The 25,220-nt window shown below is 40.8% G+C and overlaps 1 non-coding gene across 1 annotated transcript; it reads right to left on the bottom strand.

Annotated features, from left to right (window-relative positions):
- Nucleotides 1–10,757: 10,757 nt before the first annotated feature.
- TRNAG-UCC (transfer RNA glycine (anticodon UCC)) lies at nucleotides 10,758–10,828 on the bottom strand. The gene has a single exon. It is a non-coding gene; the product is annotated as a tRNA-Gly (tRNA).
- Nucleotides 10,829–25,220: the final 14,392 nt, after the last annotated feature.

The following is a 25,220-nucleotide window of genomic DNA, read 5'->3' as shown; positions in this document are numbered from 1 at the left end:
TGTTTGAGAGCATCGTTCTTGTTCTAGAAGAGCACAGAAATAGTGAATCTCTGCATTGGAAGGCATCATAGATCTTCGTTAGGTAAAGCTCGGTCACAGTGAGAAATCCCTTCTACAGCATCATTGACAAACGATCACTTAGGCCAGGTGTGACTGCTTCCGGTGACAGGGATCTCACTACTCACTGGTTTTTTGTTTGTTTTGCTTTTTAGTGAAGCCGTGCTCTTTTCTGTACCTTTTCAAAGGATCAGCGCTGTGTGTGATTCCAGTGTAAACTGACAATAAAAGAGACAAATTAGCATAACTGACTGTTTCCGTTATGAAGATTAAATAGCCTTTTATTGCAGATGTTTGCCAAGGAAAATGCTCCCCAGTGGAAGGCTCTAAGCAATTAAGATAGATTTGATGAGGGTTTTAATTGCTGTTATGCAACTGGTAATGGAAAGGTTTTATTAGATGTCATGCAGGAGTCAATCGATAGTTTAGAAGAGAAAAGCTTGTCTCTAACATAGACCTCAGGCTTTTCCAACAGTAGTTTATCAGCAGGGGCAGTTCCATCAGCAGCCACAAATATTTATCAAGTACCCAGTATGCATACAGCAATATCATAAATGTGTTGGGGCCTGTTGGGGTATAGAAAAAATAAGCCCACGCTGCAAGGATCTAATAATATGAAGCAAGCAAATAGCTACCATGGAAACCAAAATAAAACATACAAGCACATGCACAAACACACACGCAAACATGCACACAAACACATGTACACAAACACACGCATATAAACACACATTCTACTTAAAAACAATTCATCACATAACATTAAAAATCAGAATATTGTTGTTGTCAGATGCCATTTAGTCAGTTTCTACTCACAGCAACCCTATGTACGACAGAATGAAGTACTGTCCAGTCCTGTACCATCCTCACAATCATTGCTATGTTTGAGCCCAGTGTTGTGACCACTGTGTCAATGCATCTCGTTGAGGGTCTTCCTCTTTTTCGCTGACCCTCTACTTTACCAAGCATGATGTCCTTCTCCAGGGATGGGTCCCTCCTGATGACATGCCCAAAATATGTGAGAGGAAGTCTTGCCATCCTCGCTTCCAAGGAGCCCTCTGGTTATACTTCTTCCAAGACAGACTAGTTGGTTCTTCAGGCAGTTCATGATATATTCGATATTCAACATTATAATTCAAAGGCATCAGTTCTTCTTTGGTCTTCCTTATTCATTGTCCAGCTTTTACATGCATATGAGGCAACTGAAAATATCATGGCTTGGGTGAGGCACACCTTAGCCCTCATAGCAACATCTTTGCTTTGAATATATACAAAATCTGATTTCTTATGCAAAATGATTTACCATAAAGATTTTTGGTCATTTGTTTTTAGTAGCACAATGGAAAGACCACTGGGCTGGAGTTCAGGAAGCTGAGTTCTAGTCTACCACTAACTGCCAGTGTAACCTGGGGCAATTCTTTAACTACCCTGGTCTGAGTGTTCCTCTGTAAAATGGGAATTTGGGTAAAGTCCCGAGAATATTCAGTAGCTCTGTGATTCAATGATTCCATGAAAGAGCAAGCAACCCCAGGGTATGTATATTATAATTCATGTTAGAAAACAAGTTTACACATTTTTTAGGACTCCATTCATTACTTAAAGTGCACGCATACTAACATAAGAATCAAACATCCCACAAAATGCATGTATTTAAACTAGAGTAGAAACTTGCTGTACAGATCATAGTATTTCCCAGATCCCCAAACTTCTACAACCTCATTGAAGACAATTTCTATCAAATTCGGAATACTGTCAAACTTGCCTCTCCCAACTGGCGTCACGCTCCCCTAACTGCTCAATGAGCTATGCTGATAAGTAAAAATCATGTCGCTTTCTTAAAAAGAGCTGATCCTTCCTAAAATGGGTGTTAGTAGAGCATGAATCATGCTCTGCCATTCTGTAGCTTTGTGATCTGGGAAAACTGAATCAGCAACCTGTCATCTGAAAAGAAGTAGCTGAGATTGTAGGAGGTTAGTAGATGTCGAGTGGGAAGGTCTGCATTCAAGTCCTGACTCTGCCACGCTGGAGCTGTGTGACCTTGGGAAAGTTACCTACCTCTCTGAGTCTGTTTGCCCAATTTAAAGGGTGAATTAAAGGCATGATTTTCAAAGTGGTTGAAAATGAGATAATGTACAGATTTCTATACTGCAAGGCATCATACAGTGTAGTTTCTTAATGTGATGATTCTAGACAGATATTTCACATTTTTTCTGGATTCAAAAGAGTTTTATTGAGTTTGTACTTTTTATCAAAGGAACCCTGGTGGCAAACAGTGAAGCCCTCAACTGCTAACTGAAAGGTTGGCAATTCCAACCCACTGATTGTTCTGTGGGAGAAAAGACCAGGCAATCTGCTTCCATAAAGATTACAGCTAAGAAAACCCTATGGGGCAATTCTACTCTGTCATATAGGGTCACTATGAGTTGAAAATTGACTAGACCCAACAACAACTCTATGGTAATTGTTGTACTAGAGCATTTCACTATAAAGCTTTCATTTAATTCATTCGAGTAGCATTGAATTTTGCATCCAGATTAAAGGTTGAATTAATCTTCAAATAATCTCTGAGGATTTGGTGGAAGTAAAAGTATTGGTTAGATGAAGTCTCACTGCATTTACATCCCATTCTCCCTAATCCCTGAGATCTAGCATGTACCTAAAGGCCATCTACCAGAAGCCATGTTTATGCAGATTAGAGGTCAGAGTTAGAGCCATTTTCAGTGAAAAAGACATCAAAACTGACAGAAATGCACAAGGTAAGTGTAGGAGAGCCTGCTGTGTACTTCTGGTCCAATCATTTAAAAAATGTAGTTTACATCACTGTCACTAAAAACATGATAGTTCTTTTTTGACAGGTTTTTTTTAATATAAGGGAAGACAAAGTTCTAGATACACCTACTACGTGCAAGGTGCTTTATTAGAAACAAGGCAATTTATGTAGTCTTTCATGTTGCCCCCTCAGCGATCCTAAGAGGGAGTTATTACTAATTCTTCATTTTACAGGTGAGGAAACTAAGACCTAGGAAGGCTAAGTCTTGCAGCTAAAGTAGCAGGAGTGGGATTGAACCCTAACTCTTTATTAGAATCCCAAACCCAAGGTTATTGCAGGAATGCTTTCAGAAGCCTGGCTGAATGACTCTTCATGCATCCAAGGATTCGTCATCATTTTGGTCCTACTTTTTTTACAAATAGGTAAGGGGTTGCTTATGTTCCTCATTAGAGGGATTCTGGAATGTTCTCATCACAAGCATACCGCTGCCTGAAATTTCCCATTTAGAATATCATTGGAACATGGCTTAAGAACCTGTGGCCTCTGTTAAAAAATTCTGCCCAGAAGGGACAACAGTTCTTTAGCAGGCTCAAGATGTGGATCACTGTTCCATGCCCTCCTTGTATTAGAATCATACAGCGATGCCCTTTGCCAAGTGACCTTGCAGTTCTCCCTCCTAGAGGTAATTTCTTTCCTTGCATGCAGGAAGTTTGCCCATGTCAAGTTTGGACATGTGACTTTCTTTGGCCAATGAAATGTGGAGAGAAGTGAGAATGTGCCAATTTCAGGCCAAGACCACCAAAAGCACTGAACATTTCCACTTGTTCTGTTGTGTTCCTGCCATTCACCACGAGGAGAACATACCCGGGTGCCTACTGGCCCAAGGAGAATGGGAGAAATGTGGAACAGACCTGAACCCACTCTGTAACCTAAAGCAGAGCTCCCAACCCAGTTTAGATTCTGTCAATCCCCAGATCCAGAATAAATGCTTTTTAATGGAAGGCACTAAATTTTGGGGTATGATGCAGCATTATTATTGCAATCATTAAATAGTATAAGCCCCCCAAAACCAAATCCATTCCTGTGGAGTCGATTCCAACTCATAGCAACCCTGTAGGAGCCTGGGTGGCACAGTGGTTAAGTACTCTGCTGCTAACTGAAAGGTTGATGGTTTGAATCCACCGGCCGCTCCGAGGGAGAAAGATGTGGCATTCTGCTTCTGTAGAGCTTACAGCCTTGGAAACCTTATGGGGTAGTTCTATTCTGTCCTATAGGGTCACTATGAGTCAGAATGAGTCAGAATCAACTCCACAGCAGTGGGCTTGATGGATTAAATAGAATAGTGTGTATGAATTAATGGGGTTTTTTGGAAAGAAACGTTTTGGTAGATAAGAGTAGAGACAGCAGATGCTAGAAGTCTTATGGTAAATGAAACGGGGAAGAAATCAGAGGATATGATTAGTATAAGGATAGTGTAAGAAAAGTTACAAGAAGAGGACTCAAAGGATGAAATATGTATACAAGACTTTGGAGACTGATGGGTAAGACAGCCATTGTGTGACTTACTGCTTGCATGGCTTCCTTCAGAACTTTAAAGACAAACCCACTCTTGTCTGGAAACAATTGAGAGTGCCTGAGCCATTGAATTATGCAAGAAACCCTCTTCCTGCAAGCTCTCAAACTGGTAAATCCCACTCCAAGTGCAGGGGCAAAAAGAATTGAATGGACTAGTAAGCCATTTGTCCTTGAGTAGGCTCTGACTCATGGTGACCCCATGTGTGTCACAGTAGAACTGTGCTCCATAGAGATTTTAAAGGCTGATTTTTCAAAAGTAGATTTTGATGCCTTTCTTCTGAGGCACCTCTGGGTGGACACGAACCTCCAGCCTTTCAGTTAGCATCTGAACGCGTGAACCATTTGTGACCTCCCAGAGTCTCTGAGTGGACTAGAGAGCCTCCACGTTCAATCTCCTGCTCTGTAGCTAAAATTATGGTGCTGTTGGGTAAAGCAGGATGTCTGAAAATTATCTGTGATGAGTTTTGTGTTTAAAGACAAGGTGCCAAGAGCAGGGAAAATAAGGTTTTTTTTTTCCTCCTTCTAAAATGACTTAATTTCTGCAGTGCTCTAATAAGCATGCTTTGCTTGATGGGCTGATGGCCGGCTGCATTGTGTGTGTTTGTTTCTCAACTGCTCTTCAGAGCCATAATAGCACTTCAGATAATGGCCGTGGCACAATTGCCATTACACAGATGGTATTTGGTCAGATGCCGCTCATCTCTGGCTCCTAAACATCTGATCTTCACAGCAACACACATTGTCATTCAGGTGGGAAAAACACAGGATTTCTGAAGCTCATCTCCTTTCTCCAAACATATTTCCTAAAACAACATTAGATACTGCCTTCTCTGGGGAGAAAAAATATATATATGGAGAAAAAGCTCATATTCCATTTATAGAGGATTGAGTAAATTAATCATATTCACACAAAGAACTACCAGAGCACCATAAAATATGCTGCCATAGATCTGTATCTATTGATTTAAATAGATGTACATCATCCAATTGATTTGTGAAAAAACTCATTGATAAACAGCATATGTAGCATGATTCTATTTTAATTATACAACTGTGTGTGTGTATGGATGGGAAGAGTAGAATATAAATTAATGTATGTGCAAAGCCAACAGCCTGGATGATACCAAGATTTTATTAGTGGTTACATCTGAGTGATAGGATTATATAAGACTTAAATGTGTGTCTTTATACTTTTAGTATAGAAGAAAATTATCTGATCATTTTCACTTTGCAATGAGTGTTATTTTTTATAATCAAAAGGATAAATGTATTTTATTTCAAAAAGTAAATAAGGGCGTACTGCTAATGTTTTATGAAATGTATGTATTTTGCCTTCTTCAAAATATGCAAATCTGCCTGCTTTCCTTCTTATCTGGCCAGAAGAGAGGTAAATTTTAATAAACAGACTTCAGTGATTTGTAGCTCTTTGGAAAGGCACTAGACACCTGCTACCTATGCATGATAAAAATATATATATATGCTTCTTCAGGTTAAATGCAAACACCTTTCCCTGGAAAGGTGACAGCACAGTCAATCACTCATTCAGTGAACATATATTCACCATCTAGAGCAAGATACTGTTCTTTGTACCGGGGGGTGGGAGAGGAGAGCAGAGCAGTAACGATTGCACTCTACATTTGTTCTCTAATGTTTCTTCCTATGCGTTATGACTGATAATCTTCATAGTATAAGGTGGATCAGGCTAAATTATGATCCCTTTGTAAATGAAAGAACCCAGGCTCCGATAGGTGAAATGACCTGTGCACGTCTGCATAGCACCATCTAGCTCCAAACTTAGCAGCCATAACCTCAGCCCCTTAGCTCAGTGTTCTTGGCACGCCATGCTTCATCAGAGCAATGGAAATCATTTTATTTTATCTTTTTTTCTATCTAGCTATGGTTGCCTAATGAACTCAGCTTTTTCCACTTAAGGAATATTGCTGTCTAAACAACTGGGATCGGTCATCTGGAATTGGATTAGCTCTTCAGTTGGATTATGCTGGCAGAACTTGAGTGGTCATTAATACTGTATGAATTAGTTTATGAGAGCATCTTGACAGCAGACTGAGAGTGAGTAAGGGAAGACGGCAGAAAGCCAAGACATGAGGGTGGCAGAACTGAGCAGCAATCTCCGGAAGCCAGCGGCAGCCTGTGTGCCTTGGATCCTGAGGTCATCATGCTAGTTGGTTCCCCAGTGTTAGGTCCACCCCGGATACTAGTTTAAATCTGTCCAAGCAATCCCTTACTCCTGCCTATTCAGTAGTTTTGGAAATAACATGTAACCCAATTCTAGTAGGTAAGACTTGAGGGAAAATCTGCTGGGGCTTTCTTTCTAGGAAATGCTTGCTTCACCTAAAAAGGAAACACAGGGAGAAATGGTTCCTTTATTCTCCATCTTGAATGGCTCCCTGGAAAAGGCGAAGCCTGAAACTACTTCAGCCATCTTGAGGACAAGGGGAACCAACCTGAGGTTCAATCTGATGCTCTGAGGATGGCACCTCAGAGAGATGGAAGGAACTTGGTTCTGTGATGACATGGATGAGCCACTGAACCCACAAGCCCTGAACTCTGTCTGACTTGTTGGCTTCCTGCTATGGAGGGGAATTCATTTCTTTATAGCTGTAGCCCATGGCACCTAGGGTTTTCTGATGTTTCCTGCAGACAACTTTCTAACTGATCCAGGTTCCCAGGAGAGGAAAGTAGAGTCAAGAGAGGGGAGAATAGGAAGGCTGTGATGATAAACACTCTTATTTCAAGTTTGCCCATAAATTACCCTACCTGGGAATACATTGCAACATCAGAGAGTGTAGGTCAGAGCTTCTCAAACATTAATGTTGGCTCTCCTGGAGAGCTTGTTAAAATTCAGATTCTGAGTCAGTAACTAGCTCCCGAGTGGTGCTGACGCTGCTGGACCAGAGCACACTCTGAGTAGCAACAAGAGTAGCAAGGCAAGGAATTGCAGGTTGAATCCATGTGCATCTATTTAACCTCTGAGAGTCTTCTTATCATAGGAAGATAATACTTCATAAATTATAAACCATCATGTAATTGCTAGAGATGATGATGACAAAGATAATGAGGACGCTGTGATGAAAATGGTCACTGCAAGTCCGTATAGGGGCATGGACTCCAGAATTAGCCACATAGGTAGGTTTGCATGCTGCCTGTACCTCTTATTAGCTGCCTAGACTCAGAAAAATGACCTAACATCTTTCTTGGATGACATGAGATAATAAATATGCGAGAGGTGCCTGGAAAATAGTAAATGTTGTTGTAGTACTGGTGGTAGTATCTTGAATAGTCATGAATTTGTCCTTGGTTTGTCTTCTGTTGTGATCCAGTTCCTCTCTACACTCAGACTTTCTTTGAGTGTTCTCTGCTGGTTAAGATTACATGTAAAATCTAGAAGATTATAAAAATATATCTTTATTTGGGGTTACAGCCCATCCAGTGACCACAGAGGGGAGGAGGTTCAGAAGCATCCAGCACTCAATGTGACAATTTTTTAGATGGCAGGAAAACCAGAGGTATTTACTCAGGCCCCAACTTAGAACTAGTTTGGCAAATACTCTTCTAGAGCTAACATCCCAATTGCCTCTACCTTTCAAGACCCAGCTTTTCTGAAGCCAAGTTTATTCGGATTGTCCCAAATCAATCAGCACCCACTGAGTTGGTACCCTCTTACACTTCAGCTTTTGCTCACTATTCACTGAATCTACACCTTGAAATACAATTAGCTATTGAGCATATTCTATTTTAATAACCAGTTTTTAATTGCAGATTCATGTATGTACCAACCTTTAGGTTAGTAGCTCAGTACAAACCATTTGTGCCACCCAGCTACCTTCTGTAACAAATGTTCTTGTCAGGTGCCCTCAAGTCGGTTCAGACTCATAGCGACCCTATGTACAACAGGACAAGACACTGCCCGGTCCTGTACCATCCTCATAATTGTTGTTAGGCTTGAGCCCATCGTTGCAGCCACTGTGTCAAACCATCTCGTTGACTGTCTTCCTCTTTTTACCATGTAGGTAAAAAAGTAAGAAAGTAAAATGTCCCATAATCCCATTACCGAGACATAACCATGATTAATGTTTATATAGCTCCTTTCAGCCTTCTGCCTACACATGCACGCATATAATACACATGCTCATGCATACGGACATGCACGTACACAGACACCCATACATTCAGACACACACACACTCAGACATGCGTGCACGCAGACACACGTACAGGCACATGCACACACCCGTTGTGTCTGTATATTATATATTGGATAACAAAGTGAGCAATTTTTCTCTTAACAGCGGGTATCAGAATTCCTTTGGGGAGAGAATAATTCTTAGTTCTGAAAAGTGCAGTAGTAAGTGTTTGGAGTAGAAGGTGATCTCTGGAGGGGGAGGAACCTGCCTTCTTTAAAGGAGGGGAAAGTATTTACACTTTTCTTGAGACTGGGAAGAGGCTGAGCAGTAAGAGGGAAGACAGAAAAGGAGTCGTGGGTAGGGGATAACTGTATGGTGTATGGCATTATCCTCTCCTGAGCCTTTAAACAATCAGGAATGCTTTGAGCAGCTTTTTGTGAGAAGTGGCAGAGAAGCTGAGTTTCTTGTCTATATTGTCATTGTACAGAACCCAAACAGCATAAGAGGGTGTAAGAGCCCAGACACAGAGAAGGCTGTGCCAGCAAATCTCCCGGGTAATGCACATGTATTCTGGGAAAGACTTCAATATCCATAGACTTTGGAATTGGAGCTTTCAAATCGAGGTTACTTATATCCACAAAATCAAAGGGGCTCCTCCCCAGACATTGGGAAGATAAGCTACATATATGAGTATTATATGTTGCTTATTGTATATTCTTTTGCAAAAAAAAAAAAATGGTATCAAACACTACAGTCTGTTCTGTATTTTGAAAACCAGGTTTTCAGTTTTATTAGATGGACCAACAGTTGATTTTGAATGACCCAGTCTTAATATGTGAGTGTAATTTTATATAAGATGTTTTGATAAAACCATTTTGCAATGACCATATCATGTCATCCTTAATAAGTTTGCATCTAGGGCTTGTCTGCCCTAATTTGCTAATCTTAGGCCTTGTAGTGTTGCCTCAGCTTTAGAGTCCAGAGCGACTCCTCTTGTCCTTCTTTCCAGTCTCACCTTTTTCTTACCTATTTCTACTCCTCTAGCTACTCTCACCTAGAGAGACTCCAAAACCACATGCACCATAAGCTCTAGGCATGCTCCAGTTCTTGGCAACTCCAAAACAGCAAAGCCTTCGACACCTCCGAGTGTGGAGTTCTTGCAGTCTGGTGTGTCCTTCTCCCCAGTAGCTAATTCAAAGACTACTAGCTAAAGGAGGCCTTTGTTCATTCCCTCTCGGCAAAATGAATGGGTCCATTTTTCAAGCTTCTGAGTATTTTATTTATATCTCTACTATAACAGTTATCATGTTGCCTTTTAATTATGTTTACATGCATTGTTCTGGCCTAGAGGTGAGAAGGGAGATGATTCAGTATTATGAAATATGGACACATTCTGAATCTATTATCTCTAATCATCAACACCAAGGCTAATGTGATGGTTATAAGATGCTAGTGCATGTTGCAAGTGGTCCTCTGTCCCAAGTAGTACACCTTCCTAAGTGTGCATATGTTCTCTGCCCCTTTCTCTTGCTTTCTTCTTAGTTAACATTTGGATAACTCTCTAAGAAGGTCTATTATGCCATACATTTTCTTCTCACATGACCTCTAGCATAGTGCATCTCCAACTTCTATGTACATATAAACCACCTGGGCTTTTTCTTAAAATGGAGACTCTGACTCAGTAGATCTGGGATGGGTCCTGTAATTGTGTATTTTTATAAGCTCCCAGGAGACTCCAATACTGCTGATCTGGTGGATTCTGGAAAACAAGCCTCCATTGCTGTGGATAGAATGAATGTTACAGCCTAGCAGAAAACTTATACGTGAAAAATTTATATCTCAGGCGAGGTGTGGGTTCTAAAGTCAGCCAGCACTACATACAGTTAAAATTTATATTGGAAAGTATGATAGAAACGTGCCACTGTAGAGAACAACATGTTGTTGTTGTTAGCTGCCATCGACTCAGCCCTCGACTCACAACAATCCCATGTACAACAGAACAAAACGCTGCCCAGTCTTGCACTATCCCCATGATGGGTTGCAGATCAGACCATTGTGATCCATAGAGTTTTTATTGGCCAATTTTCAGAATTAGATTGCCAGGGTGTCCTTTCTAGTTCATCTTAGTCTGGAAGCTCTGTTGAAACCTATTCAGCATCACAGAAATACAAAAGCTTCCACTGACAGACAGGTGGTGAGTGTACATGAGGTGCTTTGGCTGGGAATCGAACCCAGGTCTCCCACATGGAAGGCGAGAATTCTACCACTGAACCACCAATGCTAGAGAAGAACATAGTGTCTTGTAATAAATTCAGTATAACTTTAGGTTTATTATTTCATGTTTGGATTGATTTGCTGATTCTCTGGCTGAGTACCGTATGAAGGGTTGGTTTACATGCAGGGGTCAAGGAATAAAAAATAAATGATAAATAGGAAAATAAATGCAAATATTTTTGGACACAAGAATTACAGTCAACAGAGTGAGAGGCTCGTGCACTGGGGCGTATGGGAGATAAAACTGCGGTGGGAAAACCAGCTTCTAATCTCCCATCTCATGCCTATTCTTGGGCTTGGGTTCATTGAGTGAAATGAACTCACTACTCCTCTCTTTCTTTTTCTATATTTGGCTGAATGGGTATAGTTGAACTTGTATAAATTATATGCACGCAGTTCCAGTGTTCTCAAATATCAATGCCAAACACATGCGAGCTTCTTATGTATTCCTGCCATCTGTAGATTAAGATCAAAAGTTTAGGATTTCTCAAACAGACAGCCTGTAACTCAATGCCTGCAAAGGAGTGGAATATAATATGGAAAGCCTGTCATAGAATATTGAATAATATAATAATCGTATTTCTGCTGAAATTCATAAACCTGTCATCTTGAGATCCCAACAATAAGCCAATATAAGAAGGTCTACATGATTTTTTCATAATTCTTTATCCCTTTTATGGACTACTTCCTGATAAAAGAGCTGGGTAGCTTTTCAATCTTTATTGTCATTTTGTTCCTGGTCTCCCTTTCAGGGGTAGTTGATCATAAGTATTATGCAATTGTGGAATATTCATTTCACCCTTCAAATAACATTGAAGTGAGAGATTGTATGTTACTCTAACAGGGTCCAATGAACTTTTTGGGCATGTGCTTAAAGATTGGGCATAATCTTGGGAAAATAATCAGTTTTCCTAGAATCTATTGTCCCACTTAGCCCTTGCTTTCCCTACTACCTGTATTACTTTACACAAATAATGGAATTTTTGAAGAAGAAACTTCTAGGATTAAATGCATTATTAGCCTCTCTTACTTCCCAATCCCAGAATCAAGCTGGACTAACAACAACCTGCTCTTGATGTTTGGGAGCAAGCTAATCCTGCCCCCTGCCTCCTGCCTAAGGGTGCTCTGAGAGATGACTGGAAATTTTAAAATATGAAAACACACTGAAACTATAATAAACAACTCAGCAAAGTGCCTTCGAAGGTGGACAGATTCTTGGTAGGCAGCCCTAATTGTTGCAATCACTTTTAGGTGTTCTAATGCATTCAGCTGAATTACGCACCACACTGCTTCTGAATGACACAGCCATTTCTGACTCCATTAATATGGAAGATTTCAGCCAAATGCTCTTAAACGATAGCTTCTCTTTATTTGTAATTTCAGACTCTATTGATTTCCTTCTGTTCCCTTCATTATGATTTCAATTGATTACCTTGGCAACTGCAATAACAATGATTGCACTTGACACTGTCTGAGACTCTTGAGATGGTGTTTGAATAGGAATGGTATAATTTGGGGGAAAGTGCCTGCAAGAACCTGTCATTAACAGTACACTTACACTTTGCTTTTATTGACTTTCTTCTCTTTCGAGTAGGCCCTTGTCACAGAGTTGGCTGTTAACAGAGCTACAGTAGTAGTTCAGATGTCTGCAGCTCTTCAGAGGGTAAAAAATTCTTATTATTCAAGAGAATGGGGTAGGCTTTTATACACACACACACACACACACACAGATATACCGTGTATGTGTACAGGTACGCATGCGTGCACGTGTGTGTGTGTGCATGATGCTCCTGTGTAGCTGTTGCTGTTTGCCAATGCTGCCCGCTCTGTGACTTGCCATTCAGGTCAGCTTACCAGCTGGGTGGGCATTTGGTGGTGGTTGAACTCTTAGGGCACCAGAGCTCAGATCAAAGACTGCAGCCAAGGCTTGATAATGGATTCTGCACAATGTCTTTATTAGGCTTTTAAGAAGGAAAGGAACTTACTTTATGTCATTGTCACACCACAGAATTTAAAATTCAAAGGCTCAGCTGTGGATTGCAAGCTGTGAATTTCATGCAAGCTCTGAGGTCCCCACTTTAGCTCAGCTGGTCCTTCATGAAAGACTGTTTTCTCTGTAAAATTCATGGAGAAAATCAGCTATGCAACACAAGGGTATCTGTGGTCACACTTTTGTGTGTCTTTCTTTCAGTGATGCTTTAATTAAGTCGCCACCCATTTTTCCTGTTGGTAATAGCACAAGTCTTCTGGAACAGGAGGAGATGTTTGCCAAGTTGCTGTACAGGAATTTAAAGATACTAAGATTCAGCAATTTTCTGCCGAGAGGTCCGTGTTTGGTTCTTTCTTTGGAAAAGGCATAACACTCTGATTCCACCAAATGTCTTGCTTATTTATGAGGTATTTGCCTGGCAGCCTTAGTTTGGTAGGAACTTATCTAGTAGGACATGTTCATAAATTCATGTAGGACCACAAGCTGTTCTAGAGTAGATTCTGATTCATGGTGACCCCACGTGTGAAAGATTAAACTGTGCTCGACAGGGTTTCAATAGCTGATTTTTCAAAGTGGATCATCAGGCCTTTCTTCTGAGGCAGCTCTGAGTGGATTTGAACCGCCAGCCTTTCAGTTAGCAGCCCAGTGTGTTAACCATTTGTACCGCCCAGAGACTCCCATGTGGTAGGAAGAATTCATGAATTAGAACTCTGTAGAAATGGTTTCTAGGCTCATGGACTATGGGACTTTCCCCAAGTTAATTTCTATCTCTAGACCTCAGTATACTCATCTGTAATGTAAAACAAAACCTGTTGCTGTTGAGTTTATAGTGACTCATGGCGACTCCATGTGTTACAGAGTAGAACTGCTCCATAGGGTTTTCTTGGCTGTAAGCTTTACATAAGAAGATCACCAGGCCTTTCTCCTCTAGTGCCCCTGAATGGGTTTCAACTGCCAACCTTTAGGTTAGTACCAAAAAAACCCTCAAACCCATTGGCATCGAGTCGATTCCAGCTCATGGTGACCCTATAGGTCAGAGTAGAACTTCCCTATAGGGTTTCCAAGGAGCACCTGATGGATTAAAACTGCTGACCTTCTTCTGGTTAGCAGCCATAGCTCTTAACAACTACACCACCAGAGTTTCCTTAGGTTAGTAGCTGAGCACAAACCATTTGCACCACCCAGGGGAATGGATTCAATGATGTTCACAGCCCATTCTGACTCTATTTTTATAAAATGTTTGACAAAGTAACTTGGTCATCAGCTTGTATATATATATATAAATATATATATATATATATTTAGTTATCAATAAATTTAAATAAGAGTGAAAGTGACTGGCACAAAATGAGCTTAGTGTTTGCAGAATCTGCAGATTTGAAAACCAACAAATAAATAAATAAATCCCAGAGGTTTCCTAAGTTCAAGCAATTTTCTTTTTTCTCTTCAAAGTCATTCATCCTTGCCCATCTGTGTAGCTCCACTGCTTTCATTGAGCTGAAAGCTAATTAGATTTGATCAACTATTTCCTGTTTGTTTGGAAGACTCAAGATTTTAGCTCCATTCTGAGCATAGTCGGTATTTAATTTGCTCTTTCTTAGTTATGCCCCAATGCGGTATACGTGTATGTGCCTGGGGGCTGGGTAGGGGGAGCCTATAGCATTGCCATCTCCATGTCAGAGAACAGTGAAATGAGCTTTTTCAGGGTTACATAATTTGATCAGCCAATGATCTGAGATTTGAATCACATAAGTTCTAAAGAGCCACATTAATCAGCAGCCAGTAAGGATGCTATGTGTTGACCATGTGCTGTGTCTTGTATTATGGAATGTGAGACAAGAGAGCAGAGTGATAGGTAAAGTGCAACCTCTAAAGGAAAAGACAAAGGAAGAAGAGAAAAGGGGAGAAGGCAGACTCGGATAGGAGACTGATTAAGTCAAATTTAGCTGTGAATTTCCCTTTCTGAGGAATCTGTCTTTTCACAGAACTGTAGATTCTTGTTTGGTTTTGACATGGTCCCATTCTTCATCACTGCCAGGAGCGAAATCATCATGTTCTAGATGAAAAGTCTTCATGTTTACCATGTTTAAGGATGCCAATCATTCAGCAGCCTGAATATTCAGACTTGTTTGACGGTTGGTAATCACGCTGCCAGCATTCCTAAAAAGAGATCTGGAGTAAACAGTGAATGGATGACAGCTCACCTACTTGACAACATTTAAGAGTCAAGGTAAGGCATAATTTTAAGCTCAGAAGCCAGATGTTAAAGGAGCTTCCCCTTCCTCTTTAATAAGCCCTTCCCACATCTCATTGTCACCTAACACAACCAGTACACATGGAATCTCTGCCATAAGAAAGGATTGGTGACAACCACTCTATGGTGAAATCCTGGCAGAAGATGAAGAAGAAAGAAAGTAGATACAGTCCCCAACCTTCTTGACTCTCAATAAAAAAAAAAAAATAGGTCTTGTTAATTCCTTCCTTTCTAAATGAAAGACAAATTTAAAATAGAGAAGACACATGGAAGTAACTAGACTATGCCAGCATAGACTTGGATGTTTTTACTTTTACCAAGAGATTTTATATAGTATATTCCATTTGGAGCCCTGGTGGTGTAATGGTTAAGAGCATGGCTGCTAACCAAAAGGTTGAAAGTTCAAATCTACCAGCTGCTCCTTGGAAACTCTATGGGGCAGTTCTACTCAGTCCTATAGGGTGGCTATGAATTGGAATTGACTCGATGTCAATGGGTTTATATTCCATTTAATTCTCACAAGAACACTAAGAAGCAGATATTATTATTTTTTGTATCAATGGGGAAACTGACTCACAAAATTTGGTGGGGCTTATGAAGGTAGTAAGTGGCAAAAGTTAGGACTCGAAACAAAATCTTGCATCAAGTTAGATTATTCTTTCCCCCATAACACAGCTTCCACCTGCAAAACAAATCTCAGTATTTAGGAAAATCATATCTGGGAGATCATGCCAGGGTAGAATACAGTGTTGTGCTTGTGAAGGATTTGAGATAACTTTGGCCTTGGTTAAGCATTGCTTTTTGAACCTCAAGGTTATGGTTGCTTTTCTTGGCACCATGTCTAAGACCCTGCAACAAAGCCTGGGGTATTTCTCCTGTTGTCAGTGCCTTCTTGCTGGCATAGCATGCCACCCGTTGGCTAACACATCTGGGAGACTGGCACAGAACTTTGGAATGGGCAGATTTTCCTTGTGTTGGTGCCCCTTTTTAACAGTGGTTTGTTTCTTCATTCCACCGCCAGGGAATTTGTCCTTTCATGAGGGCATTTGAAGGAGATGTTTTTTGTTTAGTGATTTTCTGCACCAGCAGTTTCCTCATTTAGAGACTGAAATGGATATACCTAACCTTGGGAAGTGATGTTCTAGAATCTGTTCTTTTCTGTGAGCAGCCAGGTGGCAGAGACACTGCAGATATGGGATGAAAGAGGACATAGCTTAGCAGAGGAGAAAATGGTGTGCGTGAAGAACCTTGAGTTCAGGAGATGATCCTGGCAAGCTTCTCCCCAAACTAAAATACAATAACCAATATCTCCTGCCAGGATTTTGGCAAAGAAACCCTACAGAATGTGTAGAGCCAGCAATGTGGTTTCCGCTGTGGATTTTTTTTAATGGCCGTCAATGTATGCCTTTGATGTTTTTATGATAGTGCACTTGTGTGAGAGTTTAATAGAACAACTTAGGCCAGGGGCCGTGACTGATATATTAGTGAATATACACTAATTAGTGAAGGCACTAATTAGTGAAGTCCTCACTAATTAGTGAAGACAGTCAAGAGACTAAGCCATGAGGGAAACAACCCACGTATAGAGAGGCACATAAACCTGAGTTGAAGTTCACTGTGTGACCTCACTGGGTGACAGTCACTAGGCACCATGATGTCTATACAATTATATACTCCCTTCAAGTGCATTGTACATTAAAAGACTGTGTTTTTTGTGGTCATAAAGAGGGCATAGATACAAGATAGTTTCATTCAAATCCCAACTCTGTAATTCACCAGCCACATGGCCTTGGAAAAGTCATTTGCCTTCTGTGAGCCAGTTTCCTCATCATAAAGTAGAAATAATGACACTTATTTCTAAGCATGTGTCTTAGTTATCTAGTGCTGCTATAACAGAAATACCACACGTGGATGGCTTTGACAAAGAGAAGTTTATTTTCTGACAGTAAAGGTGGCTAAAAGTCCAAATTCAGGGCATCAGCTCCAGGGGAATACTTTCTCTCTTTGTCTGCTCTGGAAGAAGGTCTTTCTTGTCTATTTTCTCCTAGACTGGGAGCTTCTCTGCCAGGAACCCCTGGTCTAAAAGACACGCTCTGCTCCCGGTGCTTCTTTCTGGGTGGTATGAAGTCCCCCACTCTCTGTTTGCTTCCCTTTCCTTTTTATCTCTTGAGAGATAAAAGGTGGTGCAGGCCACACCTCAGGGAAACTCCCTTTACATTGGATCAGGGATGTGACCTGGATAAGGATGGTGTTACAATCTATCCTAATCCTTTATAACATAAAATTACAATCACAAAATAGAGGACAACCAAACAATACTGGAAATCATGGCCCAGCCATATTGATACACACATTTGGGGGGGGGGGGGACATAATTCAATCCATGACAGCATGTAAAATGCTTGATAAATGAAGGTTATTACTGTGATTATTACTTAAGTCTCCAAAGACTCTATATTGGTGACAGGTCGTATTAGCACTATGTAATCCATACTGAAGGCTGTAGTCTTTGATTTTCATCAGTAAGTGCTTCAAGTCTTCTTCACTTTCGGCAAGCAAGGGTGTGTCATCTTCATATCACAAGTTGTTAATGAATCTTCCTTCAATCCTGGTGCCACATTCTTCGTCATATAGTCCAGCTTCTCGGATTATTTGCTCAGCATACAGATTGAATAAATATGGTGAACGGATACAACCCTGACACATACCTTTCCTGACTTTAAGCCATGCAGTATTTTCTTGTTCTGTTCAAGCAGCTGCCTCTTGGTCTTTGTACATGTTCTGCATGAGCACAATTAAGTGTTCTGGAATCCCCATTCTTTGCAATGTTATCCATAACTTGCTCTGATCCACACAGTCGAATGTCTTTGCATAGTCAATAAAACACAAATAAACATCTTTCTGGCATTCTCTGTTTTCAATCTAACATCAGCAAAGATATCCCTCATTGCACATCGTCTTCCGAATCCAACTGGAATTTCTGGAAGTTCCCTGTCAAGGTACTGCTGCAACCACTTTTGAAAGATCTTCAGCAAAATTTTACTTGTGTGTGATATTAATGATACTGTTTGGTAATTTCCACATTCCATTGGATCACCTTTCTTTGGAATGGATCACCTTTCTTTGGAATAGGCATAAATATGGATCTCTTCCAACTGGCTGCCCAGGTAGCTCTCTTTAAAATTTGCTGGCATACATGAGTTAACACCTCCAGTGCTGCATCAGTTTGTTGAAACATCTCAACTGGTATTTTCTCACCAGTGCCTCTAATGCACCTTGGACTTCTTCCTCCTATACCATTGATTCTTAATCGTATGCTACCTCCTGAAATGGCTGAATGTCAACTAAGTCTTTTTGGTACAGTGACTCTGTGTATTTCTTCCATCTTCTTTTGATGCTTCCTGTGTCATTCAATATTCCCCTGTAGAATCCTTCAGTATTGCAGCTCGAGGCTTGAATTTGTTCTTTAGTTCTTTCAGCTTGAGAAATGCTGAGTATATTCTTCCCTTTTGGTTTTCTAACTCCAGTTCTTTGCACATTTCATTATAAACCTTTACTTTGTCTTCCTGAGTCACCTTTCAAAATCTTCTGTTCAGCTCTTTTACTCCCTCTTTTCTTCCATTTATTTTAGCTATGCTACATTCAAAAGTAAGTTTCTGAGTCTTTTATGATATTGATTTTGGTCTTTCTTTCCTGTCTTTTTAATGAGCTTTTGCTTTCTTCAAGTATGGTATCCTTGATGTCATTCCATAAGTTGTCTGGTCTTTGGTCACTAGTATTCTATGCATCAAATCTATTCTTGAGATGGTCTCTAAATTCAGAAGGGATATACTTAAGGTCATTGTCTTAGCCATCTAGTGTTGCTATAACAGAAATACCACAAGTGGATGGCTTTAACAAAGAGAAATTTATTCTCTCACACTCCAGTAAGCTAGAAATCTGAATTCAAGGTGTCAGCTCCAAGGGAAGGCTTTCTCTCTCTCTCTCTCTTCTGGAGGAAGGTGTTTGTCATCAGTCTTCCCTTGGTCTGGGAGCACCTCAGCGCAAGAACCTCAGGTCCAAAAGATGCGCTCTGCTCCTTGTGCTGCTTTCTTGGTGGTATGAGGTCCCCATGTCTCTCTGCTCACTTCTCTTTTTTATATCTCAAAAGAGATAGGCTGGAGCGGAGCCAAGATGGCGGACTAGGCAGACGCTACCTCGGATCCCTCTTACAACAAAGACACGGAAAAACAAGTGAATCGATCACATACATAACAATCTACAAACCCTGAACAACAAACACAGATTTAGAGACGGAGAACGAACTAATACGGGGAAGCAGTGATTGTTTTCAGAGCCTGGAGCCAGCGTACCAGTCAGGTATGGCACAAGCACAGAGAGCTGCTCCACCCCCCTGAACTAACCCCGGGAGGGGGACCAGCTGGTTCCGCAGGCGGCGAGGGATGCAACCGGTAGGAGAAGTCCCCGGGAGGCAGTGACTGGTCTTGGAACAGGGAGAGCAGCGTCCCAGCCAGGGAACCATCCCACCGGGATTTGGACTGGACGCAGGTACGGCATAAACACGGGGAGCTGCTCCACCCCCCTGAACTAACCCCGGGAGGGGGCCCAGTTGGGTCGCTTGGGCGGCGTGGGATGCAGCCGGTAGGAGAAGTCCCCGGGAGGCAGCGACTGGTATTGGAGCGGGGAGAACAGCGTCCCAGCCGGGACACTCAGTCACGGCACAAGCACGGGGAGCTGCTCCACCCACCTGAACTAACCCCGGGAGGTGGCCCAACTGGTTCGTGGAGGCGGCACGGCAACGCGGCTGGAGGGACGAGAAGTCCCCGGGAGGCAGCAACTGATTTTGGAGTCGAGAGTGCACCGTCCCAGTAGGGGAGCCTTGACGCTGGGCGTGGGGCTGGAAGCGGAGGATCTGACCTTGACTCCAGCGGGCCAGACCCCCCGGGGGCAATCTCCACACAGCCAGCACACATAGGTGACGTGCCCCGCGGGAATCTCAGATAAAATAGTCATTCCAAGCAAGACGAGCAACTCTGGCTATATTCTGAGGTGCTACTCTCCCATCTCTCTGTTCCCTCCCAAACCCTCCCCAGGCGGCTTCATTAACATCCGAATAGCCTGAGCCAGAGGGAGAACTCTGATAAGGATCTGACTGCATTTTTTTTTTTAGCGGATTTTCTGGAAAAACTAGTTTCCCAGTGATGGCTCGGAGACAACAATCCATATCAAACCACTTAAAGAAGCAGACCATGACAGCTTCTCCAACCCCCCAAACAAAAGAATCAAAATCTTTCCCAAATGAAGATGCAAGCCTGGAATTATCAGATACAGAATATAAAAAACTAATTTACAGAATGCTTCAAGACATCACAAATGAAATAAGGCAAACTGCAGAAAAAGCCAAGGAACACACTGATAAAACTGTTGAAGAACTCAGAAAGATTATTCAAGAACATAGTGGAAAAATTAATAAGTTGCAAGAATCCATAGAGAGACAGCATGTAGAAATCCAAAAGATTAACAATAAAATTACAGAATTAGACAATGCAATAGGAAGTCAGAGGAGCAGACTCGAGCAATTAGAATGCAGACTGGGACATCTGGAGGACCAGGGACTCAACACCAACATAGCTGAAAAAAAATCAGATAAAAGAATTTAAAAAAATGAAGAAACCCTAAGAATCATGTGGGACTCTATCAAGAAGGATAACCTGCGGGTGATTGGAGTCCCAGAACAGGGAGGGGGGACAGAAAACACAGAGAAAATAGTTGAAGAACTCCTGACACAAAACTTCCCTGACATCATGAAAGACGAAAGGATATCTATCCAGGATGCTCATCGAACCCCATTTAAGATTGATCCAAAAAGAAAAACACCAAGACATATTATCATCAAACTCACCAAAACCAAAGATAAACAGAAAATTTTAAAAGCAGCCAGGGAGAAAAGAAAGGTTTCCTTCAAGGGAGAATCAATAAGAATAAGTTCAGACTACTCAGCAGAAACCATGCAGGCAAGAAGGGAATGGGACGACATATACAGAGCACTGAAGGAGAAAAACTGCCAGCCAAGGATCATATATCCAGCAAAACTCTCTCTGAAATATGAAGGCGAAATTAAGATATTTACAGATAAACACAAGTTTAGAGAATTTGCAAAAACCAAAACTACAAGAAATACTAAAGGATATTGTTTGGTCAGAGAACCAATAATATCAGATACCAGCACAACACAAGGTCACAAAACAGAACATCCTGATATCAACTCAAATAGGGAAATCACAAAAACAAATTAAGATTAATTAAAAAAAAATACACATAACAGGGAATCATGGAAGTCAATAGATAAAAGATCACAATAATCAAAAAGAGGGACTAAATACAGGAGGCATTGAACTGCCACATGGAGAGTGATACAAGGCGATACAGAACAATACAAGTTAGGTTTTTACTTAGAAAAATAGGGGTAAGTAATAAGGTAACCACAAAAAGGTATAACAACTCTATAACTCAAGATAAAAGCCAAGAAAAACGTAACGACTCAACTAACATAAAGTCAAACACTATGAAAATGAGGATCTCACAATTTACTAAGAAAAACGCCTCAGCACAAAAAAGTATGTGGAAAAATGAAATTGTCAACAACACACATGAAAAGGCATCAAAATGACAGCACTAAAAACTTATTTATCTATAATTACCCTGAATGTAAATGGACTAAATGCACCAATAAAGAGACTGAAAGTCACAGACTGAATAAAGAAACACGATCCATCTATATGCTACCTACAAGAGACACACCTTAGACTTAGAGACACAAACAAACTAAAACTCAAAGGATGGAAAAAAATATATCAAGCAAACAATAAGCAAAAAAGAAGAGGAGTAGCAATATTAATTTCTGACAAAATAGACTTTAGACTTAAATCCACCACAAAGGATAAAGAAGGACACTATATAATGATAAAAGGGACAATTGATCAGGAAGACATAACCATATTAAATATTTATGCACCCAATGACAGGGCTGCAAGATACATAAATCAAATTTTAACAGAATTGAAAAGTGAGATAGATACCTCCACAATTATAGTAGGAGACTTCAACACACCACTTTCGGAGAAGGACAGGACATCCAGTAAGAAGCTCAATAGAGACACGGAAGATCTAATTATAACGATCAACCAACTTGACCTCATTGACTTATACAGAACTCTCCACCCAACTGCTGCAAAATATACTTTTTTTTCTAGCGCACATGGAACATTCTCTAGAATAGACCACATATTAGGTCATAAAACAAACCTTCGCAGAGTCCAAAATATCGAAATATTACAAAGCATCTTCTCAGACCACAAGGCAATAAAACTAGAGATCAATAACAGAAAAACTAGGGAAAAGAAATCAAATACTTGGAAAATGAACAATACCCTCCTGAAAAAAGACTGGGTTATAGAAGACATCAAGGAGGGAATAAGGAAATTCTTAGAAAGCAACGAGAATGAAAATACTTCCAATCAAAACCTCTGGGACACAGCAAAAGCAGTGCTCAGAGGCCAATTTATATCGATAAATGCACACATACAAAAAGAAGAAAGAGCCAAAATCAGAGAACTGTCCCTACAACTTGAACAAATAGAAAGTGAGCAACAAAAGAACCCATCAGGCACCAGAAGAAAACAAATCATAAAAATTAGAGCTGAACTAAATGAAATAGAGAGCAGAAAAACAATTGAAAGAATTAATAAAGTCAAAAGCTGTTGAGTCAATTCCAACTCATAGTGACCCGATTGGACACAGAACTATCCCACGTGGTTTCCAAGGAGTAGCTGGTGGATTCAAACTGCCGACCTTTTGATTAGCAGCCAAGTTCTTAAGGCTCCTGTATATGTATAGTCACCATTTATGTTGAAGGAAAGGTATCTGCAACAAATAAGTCATTGGTCTTGCAAAATTCTATCCTGCAATCTTCAGCATCATTTCTATCACCAAGACCATATTTTCCAACTACTGACCCTTCTTTGTTTTCAACTTTTGCATTCTAATCACCAGTAATTATCAATGCATCTTGATTGCATGTTTGATCAATTTCAGACTGCAGAAATTGAGGAAAATCTTCAATTTCCTCATCTTTGGCATTCACAGTTGGTGCGTAAATTTTGAATAATAGTCGTATTAACTGGTCTCCCTTGTTGTTCTTTGTTGTTAGGGGTCATCAAGCTGGTTGCCACTCATAGCGACCCTATGTACAACAGAAAGAAACACTGCCTTGTAAGCATATGGTTATTACCCTATCACTGACAGCATTATGCTTCAGGATAGATCTTGAAATGTCTTTTTGACAGTGAATATGATGCCATTCCTTTTCAATTTTTCATTCCCAGCATAGTAGGCCATATGATTGTCTGATTTAAAATGTCAAATACTAGTCCATTTCAGCTTACTATTGCCTAGGATATCAATTTTATGTGTTCCATTTCATTTTCGATGACTTCCCATTTTCCTAGATTCATTCTTCATACATTCCACATTCAAATTATTAATGGATGTTTGCAGCTGTTTCTTCTCATTTTGAGTCATGCCACATTAGCATAAGAAGGTCCCAAAAGCTTTACTCCACCCACATCATTAAGATGGACTCTACTTTGAGGAGGTAGCTCTTCCCCAGTTGTATTTTGAGTGCCTTCTAATCTGAGGGGCTCATCTTCCAGCACCATGTCAGACAATGTTCTGCTGCTATTCATAAGGTTTTCACTGGTCAATTTTTTCAGAAGTAGACTGCTAGGTCCTTCTTCCTAGTTTGTCTTAGTCTGGAAGCTCCACTGAAACCTGCCCACCATAGGTGACCCAGATGGCATTTGAAATACCAGTGGCATAGCTTCCAGCATCACAGCAACATACCAGTGATGACAGTAAGACAAACTGACAGATGAGTGGTGGTCTTATTCATATAGAACCTTTCTTTTTTTTCAGTTGTTTTGACAAAGATTTACATCAATTTCATATAAGGCCATTTCGTCTTATGTGATTTCTTTTCAAATCAGTTTTTATCTCCAGAATCTATCTCTGATCTGTTATGACCAGTCACAGCCTCCATATATGGTTCTCACCATTTACTGGATGTTGGCCTAAGCACTTTATACATATTGACTTATTAATCTTCCCAGCAGTGGATACTCCATTTTTATTTTCAAAATGCTGATTAATAGTACCACCCTTAGACCAGGGTAACAGGAGTCTCTGCCTAGGCCCTGTGCTTCAGTAGGTACTGCTCTGGCCCTCGTCTCGTCACGGCCCTCCCCAGAGAGCAAAGAGTCTATGTGGCCAAGGGAGCATGTTTACCTGGTACCCAGTGGGGTGGGTTTTTTTAGAGGCATCGTCAAGGGTTGGCCAAGGGGCAGCTGTTTGTGGAGGGCACAGATGAAATTTAGGCAGATATAAGCAAAAAGCAAATGCATTTTGAAGCCCCTCACGGTAAAGGAGTATTCCCTGGGTGACACAAACAGTTAAACACTCAACTACTAACCTGAACTTTGGCAGCTTGAATCCATCCAGAGACAACTTAGAAGAAAGCCCTGGCTATCTACTTCTGGAAAATCACAACCATTGAAAACCCTGTGGAGCACAGTTCTACTCTGAAACACATGGGGTCTCCATGAATTAGAATTTGACTTGATTTGGTTTTTATTGTAAAGGAGGAATATGGTGGTGGGTGGAGGGAGTTGGTGCTACTGGCCAGCTGTCTTGTTGCTGTCACTTTCTGGCCTGGTACCTGAGAATTCTAAATTTGAACTTTGCTTTCCTAGGATGATAGAGGACATAACGGTGCTAAAAACAAGAAAACCAAACCCATTGCTGTCAAGTTAATTCCGACTCATAGAGACCCTATGGGACAGAGTAGAACTGTCCCATAGAGTTTCCAAGGAGCGCCTGGTGGATTCAAACTGCAGACCTTTTGGTTAGCAGCCATAGCTCTTAACCATTATGCCACCAGGGTTTGTAACAGGGTTTAAAACTTTTAAATCAACCCCCATTTTAAATGGGCCTCCATTTGTAATCTTCCCCTAGGCTGTACAAATGTTAGGGGTAGACCTATAGATAAGGAAATCAAGGAACAGAGAAGTTAAATCATTTGTCCAAGGTCACAGAGCAAGA

This window comes from Loxodonta africana, chromosome 9 (assembly GCF_030014295.1).
Source record: "Loxodonta africana isolate mLoxAfr1 chromosome 9, mLoxAfr1.hap2, whole genome shotgun sequence".
NCBI classification, from domain to species: Eukaryota; Metazoa; Chordata; class Mammalia; order Proboscidea; family Elephantidae; genus Loxodonta; species Loxodonta africana.
Note: the sequence above shows the minus strand (reverse complement) of the source record. Positions and strands in the feature narration are given on the sequence as shown.